Source organism: Protopterus annectens, chromosome 3.part1, assembly GCF_019279795.1.
Source record: "Protopterus annectens isolate FY-2018-M chromosome 3.part1, PAN1.0, whole genome shotgun sequence".
In the NCBI taxonomy this organism is placed as follows: Eukaryota; Metazoa; Chordata; order Ceratodontiformes; family Protopteridae; genus Protopterus; species Protopterus annectens.
Window position 1 is genome coordinate 284,982,340 of NC_056732.1, and position 23,029 is coordinate 285,005,368.

Consider the following 23,029-nt stretch of genomic DNA (forward strand, 5'->3'; position numbering starts at 1 on the left):
CTTACCATGTATTGGCTGTGTACAGCATGCATCTGACAGTTGACCCTGAAGCACTGTGATATCAACTGCTGCAGGCACAAGTCACTCTTCTTTACAACAAATGTATGGGGTACTAGACAATGGTGGCATATGTATGGACCTGCTGCATGTATGCTAGGGAATGGACTGAGCTACTGGGAAACCTGCCGACAACTGACAGCTATGTGGGACAACAGGAGTTCTCAGCCCAATACTGGCCACCCCATAATAATGCAGTAGGCCCCAAGATGAAACCCACTACACTAAGCAAGGGGATGACAAACAAGGGGTCATAGGACAGGTGCATGACTGTCAGTGCTAGAGTCCCCTACCCCTAACACACCTATGTTCCCATACAACTTCAGCAATGTTATGTTTGCAAGGTAATAGCAGAACACACAATCCCAGGGCTTTCCCAATCAACCTGGTGACATACTCCAGTTCCACAATATGCAGGGGTCAATGTGCTGTGCATGTCTGTGCTCAATAGTGTCAGGAATTAAACTGCACTGTCAGGTGGCTGTTGTGGCTTAGTGGGCTAAGTACATTACCATGGTTGATGGTGTTCATGGTTCGAGACTGGCTGTGCCACTATTTTGCATGTGAGCTACACCTATGCTAGGAGTTCTACAGACTGTCCATGTGTCACTGTTTGTTACTCCAAGAAATAATGGAGAGTCGGGGCCACAGCTCTGAATTGCCTACATGGTGGTTAGTAGAACTGCAGGTTGTAACAAGTCACAGTAGTAGCAGGATGTCAAGGCTGTCACGTAGTGGTGTCAATACTTACAAGTCAGGGGTTGCCAGCATACTACACAATTGTACAGTTTCTCAGAATGTCCACAGTTAATGCCTCATACATCTGCTCCATTTTTCATAACATTGCAGTTTTCTGGCAAACTAGGGACAAATTACTAAAGGTTGACATTAGAAAATAACAGGCATTTGAGATGCAGGCTTCATACCCTTAAGAAAATTCATTCTAATACAAAACTTGTTATTCTACCAACTGTCTAAGTTTGTAAGAGCAATATTAAAACAATTGTCCTTATTATTGGGCCTGTGTCCCACTTTTATAAATGACTTTGTCCAGATGTTTTGCTCTAACATGTTGAGTAGTATGGGCACCATGTAGCATTATAATACTAATACAACACAAACTGAGGACCAGAGCAGACATATGGGTTGCAGTGCTGGACATCCTGCAAAACAGGTATAGTCAGAGGAGTAAAGTCTGTAACCCTGTGTGTGGTGTCACATCTAGTACCCCAGCCACAGCATACCTACAACTACATAGAGCTGCAACTGTGGACAAAGCCAGGAACGGAAGCAGGACAAAGGCCCACAGATAAGGAGATGGATGAACTACTGGCCAGACAAATGTAGAAAGTGGAGAGTAGAACAGGTCGTGCAGTAGCATGGGTTGCCTGTTGTGTATGGAGTCAATAACTCAAATGGCTGTCAGCAGTTCCTCACATCAGTCTATAATGATCTGCCACTGATGTACGAAGGAATCACATTGCTATGTAAAATGTACCAGACATAAGATGAAAAACCCTGTTCATTCTAATATAGTCTGTACATGCCTGAGTTATGAGTCTGATATTATGGCCAGCTGGGGAATCCATTGGGCATGCTATCAAGGAGGTGCTGGACTGTGCAATTGGGTGCAGCAACCAACTGGCTGACTAAATCCTGGACTGGAGTACGGGTAGGTTTGGACTGGAGTCCCCTTGTAAGCGCTGACAGTCACACTGGGCGTGCTCCCACACTTAGCTAATTTCAGCACGTCTGAAGCCCCATCTGCCTATAGAACTGAGATGTCAGTATATCTTTGTACATACAGACAGCTATGTATACCTGTTTCTCCCTATGCCCATCAGACATGATTACCCTTATCTATCAGTATGTGGCACATGTACACTATATATATGTATCTGTAGAGTTTTATATATATATATATATATATATATATATATATATATATATATACACACACACACACACACACACACACATAATAGGTAATGTGTAATATATATAGAGAGAGACAGAAGGGGAGAGAGGGACACACACAAAGGTATGGAGTGATGTAATGCTACAGCCACTTGCACACCAATTGTTACTGGTAGCATGTGCAACTAGTACGGTGAGCTGTAGTGTGTATTACTAGGTAGGTAGGGGTTCTAATCTCACATCAGTCACCTTGTGTATGTGTGTGTGTAGGTATTTCACATACAGCATCATACACACGGCCAACAGGCTTACATCTGTGCAATGGTTGGTCATTTTATGGCCCTGTGACCAGTGGCCTCCCTGTCAACAGCTGCTGATGTCATTCACCCCAGTAGCAATGGCACACACTCTCCAAACACACAAGTTCTGTGGTGCATGCAGTATGTACGTAGTAGTATACTCTGTACAACTAGATGTGCAGGGGCTATAATCCCAACAATGGCATCTCTGTGAGCATGTGTATGCATAAGTATAACCCCTTGCAGCAGTGTGTTTGGTTTGCATATGTGTGTGCAATGCTTATACATTTTCAGGCCCATGCCTTCCTGCTAACCCCCATATTGGCTTACTTTACCGGGCCTGCTGATGTCATCTACCTTAGGAGCACATTGAGACACTTCATACACATAAGCTCAGTGACGCATGCGATAAGTACATAGCACTACAGTATATACATCTAGATAGGTAGGGGTTCTAATCCCAACAACAACAGCACTGAGAGTGTGTGTTCATAGGTATATCCCCTTGCAGCAGTGTGTCTGTATTGCCTATATGTGTGCAATGCTAATACATTTTAAGGGCCGTGCCTACCTGTTAATCCCCAAATTGGATTACTTTACAGGGCCTGCTGATGTCATCCACCTTAGAAGCACAGTGAGACACTATTCAGACACAATAGCTCAATGGCACATGCAATAAGTACGTAGTAATATAGTGTATATAACTAGATAGGTAGGGGTTCTACTCTCAAAACTGGCAACTCTAAGTGTATGTGTAAACATACCTCCTTGCAACAGTGCGGCTGTCTTTGTGTGTGTGTGTGTGTGTGAGAGAGAGATGTTTATACAATTTTAAGAGTCTGTTACCCCCATCAACAACCTTTCAGGGCCTACTGATGTCATCCACCTTAGAAGCACAGTTAGACACTCTCCAAACCCACTAGTTCTGTGGCTCATGTGATAGGTACGTAGTATTATAATGTATATAACTAGATATGTAGGGGTTCTACTCTCAAAACTGGCAACTCTGTGAATGTATGCATGTGTAAGCATATCCTCTTGCAGCAGTGTAGCTGTCTTGCCTGTGTGTGTGTGTGTGTGTGATGGTTATACAGTTTCAAGGTCCTGTTAACCCCCCCCCCATTGGCAACCTTTTTTTTTTCATTGATTTCTACTAGGCTAACTGTCCTCAGGACCATTTTAAGCCTAGCCAATATTGCCATGTGCGACTCAAACTCTGCACCTTGTGTTTCTAAGGTAAGCACCTTAACCATTACACCAAACTTCCACCCATTCAGGCCATTTTAGTGCCTGCTGATGTCATCCACCTTAGAAGCACAGACACTCTCCAAACACACTAGCTCTGTGACATGTGATAAGTCTGTAGTACTATAGCATGTATAACCAAATAGATAGGGGTTCTACTCTCAAAATTTGCAACTCTCTGAGTGTACATGTGTGTGTAAGCATATCCTCTTGCAGCAGTGCAGCTGTCTTGCTTGTGTGTGTGTTGGTTATACAAAGGGCCTGTTAACCCCCCCATTGGCAACCTTTTCAGGGCCTACTGATGTCATCCACATTAGAAGCACAGTTAGACACTCTCCAAACACACTAGCTCCGTAGTGCATGCAATAAGTACGTAGTACTATAATGTATATAACTAGAGAGCTAGTGGTTCTACTCTCAAAACTATCAACTCTGTGAGTGTGTGTGTGTGTGTCTGTATAAGCATATCCACTCATAGTAGTGTGGATGTCTTGCCTGTGTGTGTGTGTGTGTGTGTGCAATGGTTATAAAATTTTAAGCGCCTGTGCAAACCTGTTAATCCCCCATTGGCAGCCTTTACAGCACCTGCAGATGTCATCCACCTGAATAGTAGTGGCAGACACTCCAAAAACACATAAATTCCGTGATGCATGCAATACATATGTAGCGCTATAGTATGTACAGCTAGACAGGTAGGGGTTCTACACTCAAGGGCAGTTCATGAGTGTGTGTATATACGTATAGTCCCCTGCAGCAGTGTGGCTGTGTTATGGTTACCACCTGTCCCACTGTGCAAGTTGCAGTCCATGTTTGGACAGGTATGTCACTGTCCTGTAAAAACTAGAACAATAAAAATTTCCTGAGAGTGTAGAATAACAAACATTTCCTACATTATTCTAATAACTGTATAAAATGGTCATTTTTACAGCACAAACACTTACATATTATGAGAAATAGCATAATCTAGGCAAATGCTACAAAACTAAACTGTTACATTGTCAATAAAAATTGAGGTTGTGTCCGTTGCACTTTCTGTGGGTATTGTTTCTCTTGCCAACTCTCATGTTACTACAAAACGTGTCCCAATTTGGGCATTTGATAAGGTGGCAAACCTAGTCTGTCTTGCCTATGTGTGTGCAATATGTATACATTTTGAGGCCCTGTGTGTAGCTGCTGCCCCCAAATAACCCACATGTATGTAAGCATGAATGCTACCCACCACTACCTACATTTGTAAGTACTGACAAAGTTTTTGGACAACTGTAAGTTGGGTGTTGTCTGTCAGTGACTCCCCAAATGATGTTAACATACTGCAGGAGGGTCTTCAGAAACCTTTTTTCATCATACCATTCGGCAAAGACACGGTCCCACTGTTTACCACATCAGTGACAACCCCTTAAACACGCAACTTGTGTTGAGTGTCCTGGGTACTCAGGTTAACAATTTCCATTCAACCATCATGTAGCGGCAGTGGTCAGTAAATCCTTTTACGTGGTTCATCTCATAGGTTAAAGGATTGCATCCAGAAAAAAGGTGGTAATTACCTGTCTATAGTCCTCACTCCGTACAATATTTTACTACAATGCCCCATTTGGTATGTACCTATACAGGCATCTGCTCGAAGTGGAAAGGCCATGGAAATACCTCACAAAGGTAATCCATGGCCTCCAACACCTGTCCCATGCAGACAGGCTCAAATCACTATTGCTCCACTTGGTGTCAGACAGATTGCTCAGAGCTAAGCTGTGTCATGACTACAAGGCAATGTTGGACCCTGCCCTACTACAGCTGCCCCATTTCCATAAGTCTACCCCCTTGCACATTACCTGCATGACAGGCCTGAATCTGATATGCAACATCAACTTCAAACTACTGGTGAGACAGGTTTGTCTCCTAAAGGCTGCCCTGTCTCAGGAATACGATGACCCTCTTCAAGCGCAACCATGAGTGGATGGAAAACCACAATCCTGTCCCAGGGGCCCCACCTGTGTCCCGCATTGGCAGGGGCAACAGGTGGTGACTGATGTTTCTATCTGGGGATAAAATAATGGCTAGCCTTGTACGTGCCCCAAGGACATTAGTAACCTCCTATGATTGTACTGAACTCCCAGGTGACATGTATCGTGAGTAGCATATTGTGTCATGGGGTATACATGCAAGATTATTCTGTCTGCCCCCATTGTCCCTGACACACTGTTCTGCACATACGCACCTAGGTAAACATGCACATATACAGCTGTACCTTGGCTAAATCACATTTCTGCATTGCCACCACACTATCCTGAGCCACTGTATTGGCAGCAGCTCTCCACGGTGTAGACACATAGAACCCTGGAACAGAAACAGAAAAAGGTGTGGAAGACAACAGTCAGCAATACTACCACCAATGCAGCTTCATTGAACAAAGGTACATACACTTTGATGTGTACTCATGACACATGCCAGCAGACAGCACCTTACATCGCATATCACTACTGCATTACAAATGGTCATTAAATGGACTATAGTCACTCTGTGCATCAGACACATATTTGCATGTCCCTGCATCGATGGCAAGGATGACAGGGATGTGACACAGGTAGTATCACATGTACAGGGTGTAGTGTGGTGTTCCCAAAGGCCCAGGCTGTGCCACACAGTTGACATCGTGTTTGTGTGTGTGTGTCTGGAGTGGTCCTGGTCAGCTGGGCCTTGGAATGGAGTGTGTCTGTTGGTGACCTGTATGTGATAGCGATGTGTGTGTGCAGTCAAGCCATGTGCTAGCCCTACACGAGAGTATGTTTGACAGCTGTGGACCGTACAGGGCAGAATGTACAGTTTACCATCTCTGGCCACAAACATGGGAACTAGCATTGCCAGTAGTGGCACTGGCACCACCATGCCCGGGGTCAGATGTACTACTTGCTGATTGTGACAGGTGTCTGCTAGGGCAGTCTCTCTCACGGGACCACCCAAGACAATGTGCCCATGGCCTACCACTTTGTGGTGTGAACAGCAACCTCCCTACTGTAGTGCTGGTGGTACTGCCACTACAGGAGCTTGACTGTGCATGGCCACATGGTCTCTCAGCTGATGGATGTGCTGACCTACATCCACGTGTCCGACGCCCTACTCCCACTGCATGTTCCAGCACAGACAATGAGCGATTAAGGACTAACAGTGTCTCATCCCATCTGTCTACTACATCAGAGAAATGGTGCATGACATCACCAGTGTTGTGAATGGAGTCATGGATGCTAGACAGTCGTGCATCCATGATCCTGAGGATCCAGCTGGTGTTGCGTTCAGAATGTGCCTGTGTCTCCATGATGGACCAAAACATACGTTTTGTGACTTATGATGTGACACCTGCAACAGGTGGTGGATGGGCAGCAGTCCTTCGAGCACCCCTGTCAATCTGCTGTGTGGGACCTAACCAGCTGTCTGGCTATGGCTAGTGTCTACAGTCACAGATGCCGTAGTCGCCACACACTTCTGTTCGATGCCACCATGATCTGACTGTCCAATATCTGTGGGAGCAGGGGACTTGAGTATGTGTGGGCATACTGACTGTGGGGGCACATTGGGGGAGGAAGTGGAATGTTAACCCATGGGATTATATTCAGCCCCACCTGTGCCTCACTATGGCCACCATCATCATCAGAGTCTGATGAGACACTGATATCAGGTTGTGAGGGGGACAGACTCCAACCCCCATGGTCACCTGTGAGGAGAAAGACAACATGACTACATTAATACATGCACTATTACAGTGAATATAAAAAGTGTACACATCCCTGTTAAAATGCCAGGTTTTTGTGATATAAAAAATTAGACCACAATAAAACATTTCAAAACTTTTGCCACCTTTAATGTGACCTATAACCTGTACAATTCAATTGAAAAACAAATTAAGGGAAAACAAAAACGTACAGTAAGCTGGTTGCATAAGTGTGTACACCCTTAAACTAGTACTTTGTTGAAACACCTTTTGATTTAATTACAGCATGTCTGAATGCTGACATCTGTGCATTGACAGACACATGGTACAAAGCTGCAGAGAGCACCTCAGCCTTACATAGTCACCCATCCTATCATACAGTCAGACCGAAAGATGTGGGCAGTAAAGCCAAGGGACATGGGGTTTCACAGTATATGAAAGACATACACACCTTCAGGCTGGTCAAACAGTAAGATGCACAGGAGACACTCCAGGTACATTTAACCATTGTGAAGACCACTATTCAAATCATAGCTAGCTACTAGCCCCCACATGTGACCAGGAAGCCCATTCTGCCTATATGTACCTGTTCAAACTCTATCAGGATTCGACTCTGTACTCTGATCCTGGGTGACTCTAAGTACCCAAACACACATTAGAAGAACAACTCATGCCAGCACACAAATGCCCAGAGATTCATGGAATTTGGCAATGCAAACACCTTGGAACTGCTAGTTGCTACCAACCCATGAGATGAAGATCTCTTGGAGTTGATATTAGACAACATGGGTAACCACGGCAGCATTCCTACAGTATCATCCTTTATGGTAAACCAACCATAAAGTGGTCACAGTTGCAGTCACTATCTCCCACAATACCCATCTAGTTAGGGTCAGACATCTCCAAAGTTGATTACAGCCTCTTAAATGATGGTATAATCAGCTTCACAGCCCTGTGTAGGAATTGGTACCAATATCCACAAACACACCAAAGAACTATACATGCATTTGTATAGATGCCTGGAGTCAGGTTTACCTGACAGGACTACATCGTCCTCTGCAAGGATAAGTAAACCTGTGTGGTGGATGTCTACAATAAATACACTCTATAACAGGAGTGAAATATTGCTGTCCAAGACCAAGAAGGAGCAGGTGCCCAGTGTGAAGCAGTGTCTCCTTAGCCTGTACAAGCAAATAAGATCACTGCTGAAATCCTGCAAAGCAAACTCCAGGCCCACATTGGTGATGCCCACTACAGACAGTTATCTCTTTCTTCACATATGTCCATAACCTCAAAGGAAGCACCCAGACCTGCTCAGATGTGGTGGTCAGGGACACCAGATATACAAGTGTTGTAAATATACCAAACTTGCTGCCTGACAGAGTAAGTGAAAGGTTCAACTCTTGTCAGTACATCGACATCCCCAGTACCTACCCCCTTCCCCTTATATCTAGAGAACAGGTCATCACTGGCATCTCAAAGTCATGGAATACAGCCTCCATGGGATGCGATGACATCAAAGGATGCATCCTACATGACCTCAAGCATGAATCTGCAACACCATTAGGCACTGTATTCAACCAAAGCCTGAATACTGCCGTTGTCCCAGCCTAGTGGAGGACACCCACTGTCATCCCTTTACACTATTGTGGAGCGTCCACCGATCTGGCACATTATATACCCATCAGCCTAACTAGCCTGATCTGCAAGGCCATGGAACATATTGTCATGAACCTCATTAACAAGGACATTGACCTCCACACACTCGATCACACACAGTTTGTCTTTGTCAAGAGGGATCATGTTTGTTACATTTGGTTGACTTTGACACCATCACCAAAGCCTTGGATGAGGGAATGACCATGCTAACTTAACCTGGCCAAAGACTTTCACAGTATTCCCCACTTGGCCGTAATAGATATACGCTCTCAATTAGGCATCAATCCATATGTTACCAGATGGGTAGCACACTGACAGCACCCACCTACTCAATGTAAGGGAAGACACCTCAAGCGGTAGACCTGTAACTAGTGGTGTAACCAAGTGTTGTGTCTTGGGGCCTCTCTTGTGTGTGATTTACTCTTCTGAGGTGCGGGGCACAACCAGTGGGCTATGGCCAACCACGTTTGCAGAAGACTGGAAGCTGGGTGCTGTCACCAAATCTCCTAGTGATGTGGACATCTACCAAGAGGGTCTCATGCAGACACGAGTGGTGCCAGACACATAGCCTCAGGCTGCATACCACAAAATGCAGCAATATCCCCTTTGGGGAGAGTGACATTCCCAGAAATTATCACATTACTAATAACGGCCTAAGCACACAATCTGTTGTGAGGGATTTGACCATACAGGTTGATGGCACCATGACATTTGACCACCATGTTGCTCCTTTGTAAAGAAAGCCTTCTACATGGCCCACCTTATATGTAAGGGTATCTCATCCAGGGACATGGGGGTCATAACATCCCTGTATTCCTTTCTAATAAGGCCCATTATTAAGTATAATGCCCCTTTCATCGTGTACCTTGCAAAGCACATGCAGCAGCTAGGGAGACCACAGAGGTTCCTCACCAGAGAATTACAGGGCCTCAAACATCTACCATACACAGATAGGCTACAACGTCATCCCTCTACCCAGTTTCATACAGACTCCTCGAAGATGATCTCTGTGGCATACAAGGCGATCACAGACTCTACCTTGATGGGACTGCTGCACATCTGCACCTCAAGCTCCAGTCGAGTAACCTGCACACATGCCTTCAACCTGATCTGTGACATCAACAGGACTTGGTGGGTCAGATGCGTGTCCCACACACTAACCCAGCTGTGGAATGGACACCTTGTCCACATCAGGCAGAGTACCTCTTTACCCCTTTTTAAGCAACATCTGGATAACTGGATGGTAAACAGGTCATACATCCTTGCGATACCACCTGTGTCCCTGTTGGACTGGGGCATCGGGTGCTGACTTGCATAAGTATGGCCTAAACTCTGGACTAGGCTTATGAGGGCTTCAGAGCTAATAGCCTACTAACCTCCTATGAACCTAGGTATACCAGGATTGGCCCTGCGTGCTGTGATGGACTTTGTTGTCATGTTTCCACACTCACCACTGCCATCTACTGTGGTGTGTCCCCTATGGGTGACGTATCAGTACCATGTCATACAACCACCATCTGACAAATAGGTGAGTGTTACTACAGGTGTATAGGGACAGTCCAGCAACATGTGTGTGACCCAATGACAGACAGCACTGCAAACATGCTGTGGGATATCCTCCCTGTAGGTGTCCAACATCCATAGTACACAGATGTTTGCAGAATTTGTACATGTGCCTGATATATGTGGACCCTCTGACAAGCAAAAGTGGATGTGTGGCAGTTTGTTCTCAGACTGTGGGTAATCTGGCTGTCACACGCCAGACCCCTCCGAAAACATTTATGGTACATTAATATCTGGTACTGTGTTCATTCCCTTACGTTGTATGCTCAATATGTACACTCTGTCACTAAGGCCGGGCCTGTCCCGCCCAATACTACTGGCTATAACCAGCTGTCCTGCTGTAGGGGGTCAACCGGTATGCTAGGTGTAGCTCAAAAGCAGTGGGATACATGTGTGGAGTACACAGTGTCATAGCCAGAGTACATCAGGAACACTCAAGGACACCCGCACAATGTTTGAAGTATGCCTATGTCAAATTCACAGACTAAGAGGAGTTGACTGACAATACATCATGTGATATTCCATCTGTATCCACCAGTACTTACTGTCAGTATTGTGTAAAACACAGTCCAGTAGCATTCGTACATGAGCTGACCATTGTTGGAGGGACTCGGAGGGCCAGAGCTGTGCTCTATGCCACAGCAGACAGAGATAAAAGGGAAGCCTGTAGGTGCCAGACAGCTGAGTAACAGCAACATATCATTCCAAGATATGCACCAGAGACCTACTGCTGTAATCCCGATTTCCCATAACTGCATTCTCCCATCTGTGTCCCATTACATGAGGACTTCTATTACCTACCTGGTATAGTGCTAATGTTCTTTGTGTTTCACTGTTGCAGTCATCACACTTGAGTTATCTGCCTGCAGGTAGCCCTCAGTTGGCCCGAATACCAGAGTCTTGGGATTTCTGCATCAGATGCTGTCGCCTCTTTCATGATGTCATGTCATCAGGGGTAAAAAACATGCATTCAATGCCATTACATCAGTCTTTCCTTCTGAGAAGGAGCCCGAAGCAGAAGCAGTTTGTAAGTGCCGGTCTGCCGCTACCTGAAATTTTTGTTTTTTGAGTTTCAGACCTGAAGTCTTCTAAAGCTAAGTACCCCATTTGGTATTCTTTTTTTCTTGCCCTAACTGATATCAGAAAAAATTAACAATTGTCTTGCCTGTGGAAAGCAAATACTTCACAGAGATTTTCATTCTTACTGCATCACCTGTTTAGGCCCAGACCACGACATCCCTAGCTGTTGGTTTTGTGCCTTGTTTAATGCCCAAACCGTTTGTTGTTGGGCTATTTTTGTAGCTAAATTCTTTCGCTCTCATTCTCAATATTCCGAAATGGCTTCGGTGATCCATCCGACTACCGATCTTCCGAAAAAGCACAAAGACAGAGACAGACTGCATAGGTTAAAAACTGCTAACAATGCTTCCATTAAGCTTGCTGCCAGTCCGCTGGTACTCAGTGAGGTGCCTTTGCAGCCCCTGATGCCCGCTTCTACAGATTTGCAGGCCTCTGCTGAGACCCATTAGGAGTCCAGTATGCTGTGAGATGCTTCTTCGACTATGGAACCTGTGGATGTCTCTACCTTGGATGGGTCCAGAGCCGCTGTGCAGGCACCAGCTTCTGAGGGTGTATTCTAACCTACCGATATTCATATTAAACTGACAACTTAATTTCCTACTAAAACTATAGAGTTTCTCATGCCCAGAGTTCGCACTACGCCTAGAAAACCGATGTCCAAAGTGCATGCTCATCCTCCCATGTCACAAAAACAAATGCTTAGAATGGCTGAAGACCTTATTACTCTAATTAGGGGAAGCCAGCCTTCCCCTGCCAAAAGACAAATAATTGAATTTCCTTCTGATTCTGAAGACCAGGAGTCTGATGACTCTGCCCCTTCTGATTACCAGGACATACCCTTATCTACCTATGAGGATTCAGATGCAGAGGAATCCATTCCCTGTGCCTCCCCTCCAGAGGTTTTCTCTTTTGGTGAAACCTTGCATACCTTAAGAGAGCATTTCCACTGGGAATGCCAGGACTATCCTCAGATTTGCCTCAGCACAGGCCTCTAGCTATACCCCCTGTCCTGGATATTGTAGATGATGTCTTCTTTGAGTCCAGTCTTACTCCTGACACCTTACCACCAGCTCCTAGAAAACCTGACAGGTACTACAGAGTACCTGATTCTCATAAATTTCTCTTTAAGAATCCTACTGCAGATCCAGAGACCATTTCCCAGGGACCTAAAGGCATTAAGGCTACTACAACCAAAAACCCTACCCCTTCAGACAGGGATTCTAGAGCTTTTGACAGATGGGCTAAGAAGGTATATATCTCTGCAACTCTTACCATCAGGTCTTTGAATTGCCAGTTTCACATGTTGAAGTACCAGCAACATATTATGGAACTAATTAAACAAAAGATGGTGTTGCTTCCAGATTGTGCAGAAAATAAAGATTTACAAGAGTTGATGCATTCTGCAAACCAAGTTAGTAAACATACTTTGCAATGTGGGTTTGATGCCTTAGAAGCATCTTGCAAGGCTGTTGTCACTGGGTCTGTACTGAGAAGGCATGCTTGGCTAAAAGAAAAAGTCTTGCCTGACCATGTCAAAGCAAAAATTACTAGATCCTTCATTAAATCAGCAGCGTACATTTGGCACAAAAGCAGAAGAAGTTCTTAAAAAGATGGAAGAAAAAGCTAAATCTATGCAAACAGATTTCTTACAGGTGCATCCACCTAGATTCAATAGGCATTGGCCTTCAAACAACTGGTCCTTTCCAGTCCCTCTCAGGCCTTCTCCGTCCAAACCCAGGGGAAACAGACCACCAAGACTACAGTCTCAGGGTATGCAGAGATCTAAACAGTGGAGTGTTTCCACCTCAAAACCAGGGAGTGGTAAGCCACCCCCTTATGGAAAAAGTTCACAATGACTTTCCAATTATCCTTCCCAGCCATGCCCAAGTACTTGCACCCCTAGGAGGAAAACTCACCCTTCATGCAAAAAACTGGATGTCCATTACTCAGGACCGATGGATTCTAAACATTATATCCCAGGGATACAGACTCTACTTCTACTTACTGCCAACACCAAGCCAGTTGCCAGACCTTCCTCCAAACCAGTGGGCAGAGGCTCAAATGCAAGTACTTTTCCTTCTCCATATCAGGGCTATTCAACCTGTTCCAGTAGAACAAAGGGGACAGGGTTTCTACTCCAGACTGTTCCTGGTGCCCAGAAAAGAGAGCTCTTGGTGCCCTATCCTGAATCTATCAATTCTCAACACCTTTCTGGTGGTCCCAAAATTCAAGGTGCTTACACTGCAACAGCTTCTTCCTATACTAGCCAAGGATGCCTGGTTAGTCACCCTAGGCGTAAAAGAAGCTTATCTGCACATCCCCATTTGTACATCCCCATAAGGGAGTCTTGCAGGAAATATCTACGTTTCAGTTCTCTGCACTTCCTTTTGGCTTATCTACTGCACCCGGAGTATTCACAAAATGCCTGGCTCCAGCCATTACGTACTGCAAGCAGAGAAATATTCAAATTTTCCCATACTTGAAAGATTACCTGATTCAGGCGGACAGTCAGGAATTGCTATTTCAGCACCTGGCATTTGTAAAAAGACTTCTAACTTCACTGGGATGCACCATCAATGAAAAGAAATCACAACTGGTGCCTAGCCAACAAATTGTATTCCTGGGAGCAAGCTTGAACACAACTTCCCAGATGGCATTCTTCGCTCCAGAAAAGCAGGTCCATCTGACAAACTATTTCAAACTAATGGCCAACAAAACCCAGCTGTCTGCAAGGAAAATACTGCAAGCCCTGGGGTTTATGGCCTCATGCATTCTGCTAATTCCATATGCAAGACTGCATATGAGGAAACTTCAATGGTACTTTGTAAACACTCTCAGGACCTGGAAACAGTGATTCCTATCGTACCTTGTCTAAGGGCAGAATTCCTTTGGTCGGCAGAAGCATGCAACCACAACAAGGGACTTCCTTTCACTCAACCCCTCGCCCGCCAAACCCTGACAACAGACGCATCAAAGTTTGCACCAGGAACCCTTACAGCAGAGCCTGGAAGGTGGACGCCCTATCATTTACATGGGAAAACCTCTTAATTTATGCCTTTCCTCCTCTGCCCCTCCTCCCAAAAGTACTACGCAAGACCAAACAGGACAGACCAAGGGCAACTCTTATTGCCCCAGATTGGCCATGCCAGCACTGGTACCCACTCCTATGCAGTCTGACAGCAGTGCCACTCAGGCACCTACATCAGACACCTTGCCTGCTGTCTCAGCATGAGGGACAGATTTTGCATCCACAGCTGCGAACCCTAAACCTTGCAGCCTGGCTTATCCCATGAATACACCACCAGCATCCCTCAGCAAACAGGTGCTGGATGTCATCCTTGAAGCCAGAAGGCCTAGCACTAGGAAATCCTATGCTGAAAAGTGGAAAAGATATTGTTCTTGGAGTCAGTCTCAAGGAAAGGACACAGCTGTGCCCAACTTACCTCAAATCCTTGATTACCTAGCAGAGCTGCTCCACAGAGGCCTATCCTTCTCATCTATTAAGATTCATGCCTCTGCCATCTCAGCTCATTATAATGCTGTGCCTCCTCTCTTTTCTCACCCTCTCATCAAGCAGTTCCTGAGAGGAGTTAACAATTTAAGGCCCCCTAGGAGAGCTCCCACCCCAGCCTGGGACCTTAACTTTGTACTGGAATAGCTCACACTTCCCCCTTTTGAACCTGCTGCTTCAGCAGAGTTAAAATTCCTCTCTTGGAAAACAGCCTTACTTCTAGTTATTACTTCAGCAAGAAGGGTGTCTTGAGTTACAGGCACTAATGGCAGTGGAGCCCTTCATTATTTTCCATACTGACAGGGTTTCCCTCAGGACTAACCCTTCCTTTATACCCAAGGTGATATCCAGTGTGGCTTTAAACCGATCCATCCATTTGCCAACCTTTTTCCTTAATCCTCAGAATAGAGGGGAAAAGAGCCTGCACTCCTTGGATGTGCACAGACAGCTCAGGTTCTACCTTGACAGGACTAAGCCTTTCAGAAAATCTGACCAGCTACTAGTCAGCTTTGCTACAGGGGCAGAGGGCAAGGCCATTTCAAAGCAAACCATTTCCAAATGGATAGCACACTGCAGCCATTTCTGCTACAAGCACCATGGAAAACCCACCCTCTGGGGATCAGAACTCATTCCACTCATGCTACTTCAACCTCTACGGCATTTCTCAGGGGGGTTCCCACCAGGGATATCCTGGAAGCTGCAACCTGGAGTTCTGTACACACCTTCACCAAGCATTACCACTTACCTATTTTTTTCTAAATCTAGAGCTGGATTTGCTACAGCAGTCTTACAAGGCCTGCTATCCAGCTCCAACACTTCTTGACTGCCTCCACCCTTCCTCAGCTTTGGGAATCAACCCGTGTGATGACTGCAACAGTGAAACATGAAGAACATACTACAGTTGTGTACAATTACATAGTATTCACTGTTGCAGTCCTGGTCCCCCCCCCCCCTTCAGCCCCCTGGCTTTCTCTATCCTATTTTCCTATCCTCTTTATGGCCATCTTTTATGGCAGGGGTATTTACTTTTTACTGGAGGTGTTCTACACCATGTAATAGCTTCCTATTTTGGGGACCCCTGACATCTAGGGCAAGAAAAACTGATGTAATGGCATCAGTTACATGTTTTATACCCCTGACGACTTGACGTCATGGAAGAGGCGACAGCATCCAATGCAGAAATCCTGACTGAGGGCTACCTGCAGGCAGATAACCCAAGTGTGATGACTGCAACAGTGAATACGCTCGACCATCTACATTTATGGCAAGTGTACACAACTGTACTTTCTTTATGTGCAGAATCCTATATTATAATGCTTATGTTCTCGCAGTCTGTCTTCGTAAAGAAAGTCACAGACCCGTTTACCATATTCAGCAGCTTGCCTTTTGTAGGTAATGCTGTTGAACAGTTGATTGCATATACACCATTCTGTGACTCACACATGCTAATTGCATTCAGAAGAGCTGGGTTGCATTTTCATTAGCCAATGGTATGGCACCACAGTGCTATATTTAAGTGCTTGGCCCTGTTCCTGGCCTTTGAGATGTACATTATTGAGGTGTGGGGACTATAGCATCACAGAAGGTAGGTAAAAATACTGTCTACTGTCCAGATGTATGGGTTATGTCCACAGTTTGGCATGCTATGTTTGGTCATTGTGAACAGACTTTCTGATTATGTGGCAGTTTAATGTTTAACAATGTGGGTTGAGGTCAGTAAAGGGAGAGACAGATGTGAGTGTCATATGTCATTTGCATCAGAATATGCATGCTGCTGCAGTAGCCACTGGTCTATCAGCTGTGTATGTTTGTAGGGGAAGACTGTGACACATGTCCCTGTCACTTGACCATTCTGCCCCCCACCCCTTTCTGTATGGGTGTTGCATGAATTCCCTGTTCTAGGTGTTTAGGAGGTATTGTAGGTCTGCCACATATGTTGCAGGCTGAAGCTCTGCTGCATTCTGGCCAGGAGTCATACTGGAGATTGTGAGCACATTGTGTGACAGAAAGCTTTATATGTCAGTGAGGGAGCAGTGTTAGCTCTGTTGTGACAGCATAGCCAGGGTGATGGTATCCATAACAGTCCAGGTGAGGTGTGTGCCTCAGGTACATATGTAATAGTGCCATCCAGAGAGTGGTAGGTGACATTTATGAAGTGTGTCCCAACCTACAGGCCTTTGCCGTGCTGTTATGGGTGGCAGTGACTGCAGTAGTAGCAACTGGTTCTGCTTAAAATTGCAGGGCTCAGTCATGTATTTGTTGTTTTGACAAGCATGTACCTGACATGCAACAGACTGGAAAGGATGCCAGGACTGTGGGAGGCAAAATGTACAGCATGCTAGGAATGACTGCATTCTACTTAAAATTGCAAGTCTCAGTCAGTTATTTGTTGTATTGACAAGCGTGTACTTGATGTGCAACAGAATGGAATGGCAGCCAGGGCTGTGGGTGGTAAAATGTAAAGCATGCTAGGAATGTAACACATTGAGCTACTGAGTCAATACTATAGCAGGTGTATTTGCAAGATATATGTGCATGCATACAGTCTGTTACACTGGATTGGCATGAGCATGTGTGTTCGGCTGAGTATGATGTGTGACACTGAACTGTCATGATTTTCTAAACTCAATCTGTACTGACTTCCCAGTACTTCAGCACACACAATAGGTTTTGTGACAACCATACCAAAAGTAAGTGGCACAACTGTTGACATTCTGCAACAGTCTGTGTAGTTGTCAGCTCTACCTGATATCCTAGGGCTCAGGTACATCCTTCAGCATTTATTTGGCTGTGTACTGGTTTAGTGTCTGCATCACATTCTCAAGTCCACTGTCATTTTCCTCATTGTATGTACAAGTAGTGTGTCAGAGGCACTAAGGATATGTGTATGGGAACACCTGTTATTCTTCAGAGATGAGTGGCATAGTGGCCTAATGCACTATATTGTAGTTGCCAGGATCCTGGGTTCAAGACTTGGTAGGGGTGAATTTTTTTGCTGATGTGCATTACTGATACACATGATATGTTTATGGAAACACCTGCTATTCTTCAGAGCTGAGAGACCTAGTGGGCTAATGCATTATGCCCTAGTTGGCAGGTTCCTGGGCCCGAGACTTAGCAGTGGTAATCATTTTGCTGATGTACATAGCAATGTCAGAAAGACAGAGGGTGATTAAAGCAGTTTTAAGCAGCATTAAGTGGGTTTGCACGATGCATCACGGTGCTTAGTTTTGCTTAAACCCGAGCTATTTCCAAAAAAAGGGGCAATAGCAAAGTTGTGAAACAGGGGCAAACAGGATAGAAAACAATGTGAAAGGCAGGTAGGAATGTGCAGGATGGGTGTAGGAAAGAACCATAGCTCTCCATTTCTTGTACAGCAAGAGCTGTGCAAGTTATGGACAATTTTGAATTTGGAGCCTCACATCCCAGACGGGTGTGGGTGACATAACTGTGTACATTAATTGCTGTAATGACTGATTGTTGGCAATGTACATGGTGGTGAAATGGAGAACTACATATGGGGCAATATTTTTTTTTGTTTGACAGATGCCCATTTTTTTTTTAAGGAGAGAGTAGAAAGTTGGGGAAGGGATATACGTATGTGTGGGGAGTTTAGTTGGGTAGGAGAGGTAGCATTTGCAAACAGACAAGACAGCAGACAAGGGCAGTGTATGACACATGGGGGGGTAAATACCTTGGATTGGGAGGACATTATGGAATCGAAGAGCCATGTGTCCCCAGATGGCAACAGTGAGACTGAGCAACCCACCCATGGGTATTCACCACTGTCCTTCACAGCCCCCGAAGATGGCTGTGATGGGGGTAGTGGGTGCCTTGGCCAGTCTTCCCTCAGTCCAGTGCAGTTGATCATCAAACCCTTTCTACATGATCCTGTGCACCATGCCTGGTAGCTGTCACTGTGTGACCTCTCCTCCGGGCCCGCTCCTGGGGGGACAGGCCCCGTCCCCTTAGGCGGTTCCACCCTTATGTGGTGCAGCACTAGTGGAGAGATCAGCTACAGGTTGGGTCCCAGACATGCTTGGATCCGGTGCCACAGCCAGTTGAGGGAGGGTAGGTGGATCCGCAGGAACCGGCCTATCCAGGCGAGCTATGGTGTTGAGGTTTTTCAAAGTGTATACGTTAGTAATGAAGAGAACATGTGGTTAGTTGTAACAGCATGCCAGAACAAGTCACATAATCCAGCAACTTAACATTGCATACCATATAGAACACAACAATAATTGGGATAACAGTCAGTATTGTAACAGCATGCCAGTAACAGTTACAGCATAATGCCAACAACATAGGTATTTCAACAAGGTATGTTAGTATGCAGCCATTGTAATAAATATTAAAACACAAGGCCCAGCATAGCATTTTGAGAGCAACATATGTTAAAACTAAACTATACCTGATGTATAAGAATAATAAATGCAGATAAGGGGTGGGGGAGAGACAAATAGATGCCATTACTACCGGTATAAACTATATTGTTTGCAACAGAACTCTTATACTCTACAGGTCTGCCCTTAATTTATGCATACAAGTGCCCTATAGCCTCTGTAGCACCTACATACCTCTCCAGATATCCGCATGGGGCAGTATAGGCCAAGCTGTAACACCTACAGGCACACAACTACAGGACTATTACATGTCAGGGGAACATATGTGACTACCAAAACGTACTGTGGACTGATGTAGTGTGACTGTGTTATTGAGATAAATCAAGTGGCTATTAGATTTGTGCCCCAGGGATTTGGAAACAGTGACCACAGTCAGTGACAGTGTGACACTTGAGACATGTATTGTGCACAGTACAGTTTATGCTTATTATGCCATCCTTGGCAGACATGGGGTTAGACTATCTGCAGACATTCACAGACACACCAGGCATACAGTCATACCAAGATTAAACAGTTTTATTTCTTTTAATAACTTGTATTACTATTGTACTTGCTGACTTTTTATTTACTGCAGTCTTATCAATTTGCTGATCAAGGCTAACACTTTGGAACATCTGGACACAAATTAGTTACCTATTTGAGCAGCTACTACAGCCATTTATTTACCTGTAATTCTTGTGGGGAGACCATCTGTTAACAATACATAACATTTTCTATTAATATTTAGTAGTACTGTCCCCTTGATTCAAACCCCAGTCTGTGTGTGACAAAATGTATAACGTACCTAGCATTTATTACACTGAGCTATTGAGCCACTGCTGAATGTTGATTGACTAATATATATGCCTAGAACTTACCTGGGAATAGAGGTAGAGTGTCATACAAGACTGCAGTAACACTTGAACACACGTGCATGAGATTCCTGCATGACAGAGGTATTAGGTGAACTGTGTATTAATACTTGGAATGCAGGTGAACACATTTAACCTATAGTGGATGGGAATATGTTGATCTGTACAGACCATATCTGAGTGCTGGGTTTCCCACTTGATGCATATATAGTTGCAGATGGTATATTTTCAGTCTGCATCCATTACAGTTTCATACTTGCCTGCAGCAGTGTAACTAAGTTCAGGAATGCATATAGCTGAAATACAATGGTTAACACAAGACAGTACTGAGATAAACACACTATTATACCTTAGCCATTACTATTCTAGTTTCAGATCTTAGTGCAGAACAAATATAATGCATTATATATTGTAGTACAGCACCACATATGCACCTGAGCAAAACAGTTCTTTATCAGCTGACCTTCAGTCACTTCATGGTATTATTCCTGTGTTTACTTCACAACACTTGTAATACTTGATTTCTTGACAAACAGCCCAAAATACACACATTTTGCACAACAGCTTTATTAGGGGTGACATGAAACACTGATTGGTATACATCTAACGGTCTTTATCAATGAACACTTTAAATAATAAAGGTGTTGCAAGACAGCTGTTATTCCACAATGTATGCAGTAGTAACTTTATTTCCTTAACAATTCTGAATGCAGTTGAACTTTACTTCCTTAAAATTATGAATGCAGTTGAATTTATTTCCTTAACATTATGAATGCAGTTGTACTTTATTACCTTAATATTATTAATACAGTATAAACTTTTATTTTCTTAACATTATTACTGCAGTAGTAACTTTTTTCCTTAACATTAGCAGGTTTCATGCTTTTATCTTTATTGAACTGTACCTGGCATTTCTCACTTATATCAGTCCATGTCTATGACCACATTCATTGCAGTGCACTCTAAACAGAATATACCTACTGTCAGTTACTACTGTAATATTTCTTATTTATATTACCATAGATTGCAAGATATATCTGTTCTCACTGCACTCAAGGTGCAACCTGGCCAGGCTCCCTGCATGGGCCTTCATATTGTGAACTCTTTCTTCTGCAGCTGTGGGGACAGAAACACACCATTATGCATACCTGTCTGTCACACATGCAGATTACTTATTGATAAAACATTGCAAACAATACTTACAAACTTGTAGGACATTGTCATCCTGGGTATCTTGGATCCAAGTGGCCAAGAGATCCCCCTTCCTACGCTTCAGGTCATCAAAATGATGATGCACCTACTCACTTGTGCAGGGAATACCAGTTGCACTAGTAAGGTCATGTGCCAGCGGTCCCAGGCCTCTGATTTGTATTCCAACTCCTGGTACAGGCCCTGCAACAGCCAGATGTCATGTTTTTTTACTAGCAGTCCAATCATGACCCCAGACACCAGAATACCCCACTGCTGAGCCCAGAAGCGCACACCCTCTCTCAGCCCTGCCATAGTCTCTGCCAAGATCAAACTCCAACAGATACTGGCTGTATTCCCACTTTTTTGCACTTAAATAAGGCTGTTTTCTTGCCCTTTACTGCACTGGGCCATTTTTAAAAATGCAGCACTCTGCTTAGCACCACGCAAACCCGCTGAGCTCAGCTGAGCACTGCTTGAAATGGCAATGCTTAGCCATGCTTAGCAGTATGCAAACCAGACTAGCTGAGCTGAGGACTGCTTAAACAGCATTTGTTTAGCAGTACCCAAACCATTAAGCAAAGCTGCGAGTTGTTAAGCAGTGCTAAAACAGGTCCTGTTTACACACTGCTTGGCTTAGCTTAGCAGTGCTTAGCAGAGCTTAGCTAAGAGCAAACCAAATTTAAAAAAAATTAAACTCTTTGTTCATTACTACTACTTTATTATTATGTGTATGTATTGCACTTCTGTTTCCTAACCTTATGTATTTTAATTTCTTTATTTTGGAGTGTGTATTTTAGGTACGGTAAACTTGTGTGTAACTGGATCTTTTCTCCTTGGGTCTCCACTGATAGTGGGTTTCTGGCCCAGCTGGACTATCCCGGTTAACAAATGTCAATACATACATAAAAAAATAATAATGTATAAAACTTTGCTATCAGATGTAAAAGTTGAATGGCCTGTCTGTGTAATTGAACCTTGCACCTACTGCACACAGGGCTGTGACTCTAACCATTCAGCTGCGTGGATATGATTACTGCTGTACATTTCTATATAGCTCTCAGCTGTGTTTAAACACTGCTGAGCACTGCATCCTGCAAACCTGCTCAGCTATGCTTAAACGTGACCTTTGAAGTTAAAATTAAAAGTACAATGAGAGTATAAAAAGAGCAACCAGCAGAACACAAAAATACTAAGTAAAGAAATAAAATAAAGCTGGCTAGGCAGAGAGATATGAGTGAGCAAGTCAAATTTAATAAAATAAATAAAAAATGTTAAAAAGTATGTTAAAATACAAACAGGATACGTGCTTTCATACACATAGATACTTCATCAGATCCATTTTTACATAATTTTTTTACATAATTTAGCAATGCATTTAAATAGCTTAGTGTCTAAGATCACATGACCTTAATAATGGCTTAATGGGGATGACCTCATTTAACCTCTTGCCTTAATTTGCCCTAAGCAAATGCATCCATTTAATCTCTACACACACTGTATTAGTTTTTATGTCACCCCCTCTCAGCCTGGTTTATACATTTCTAGTACTAAAA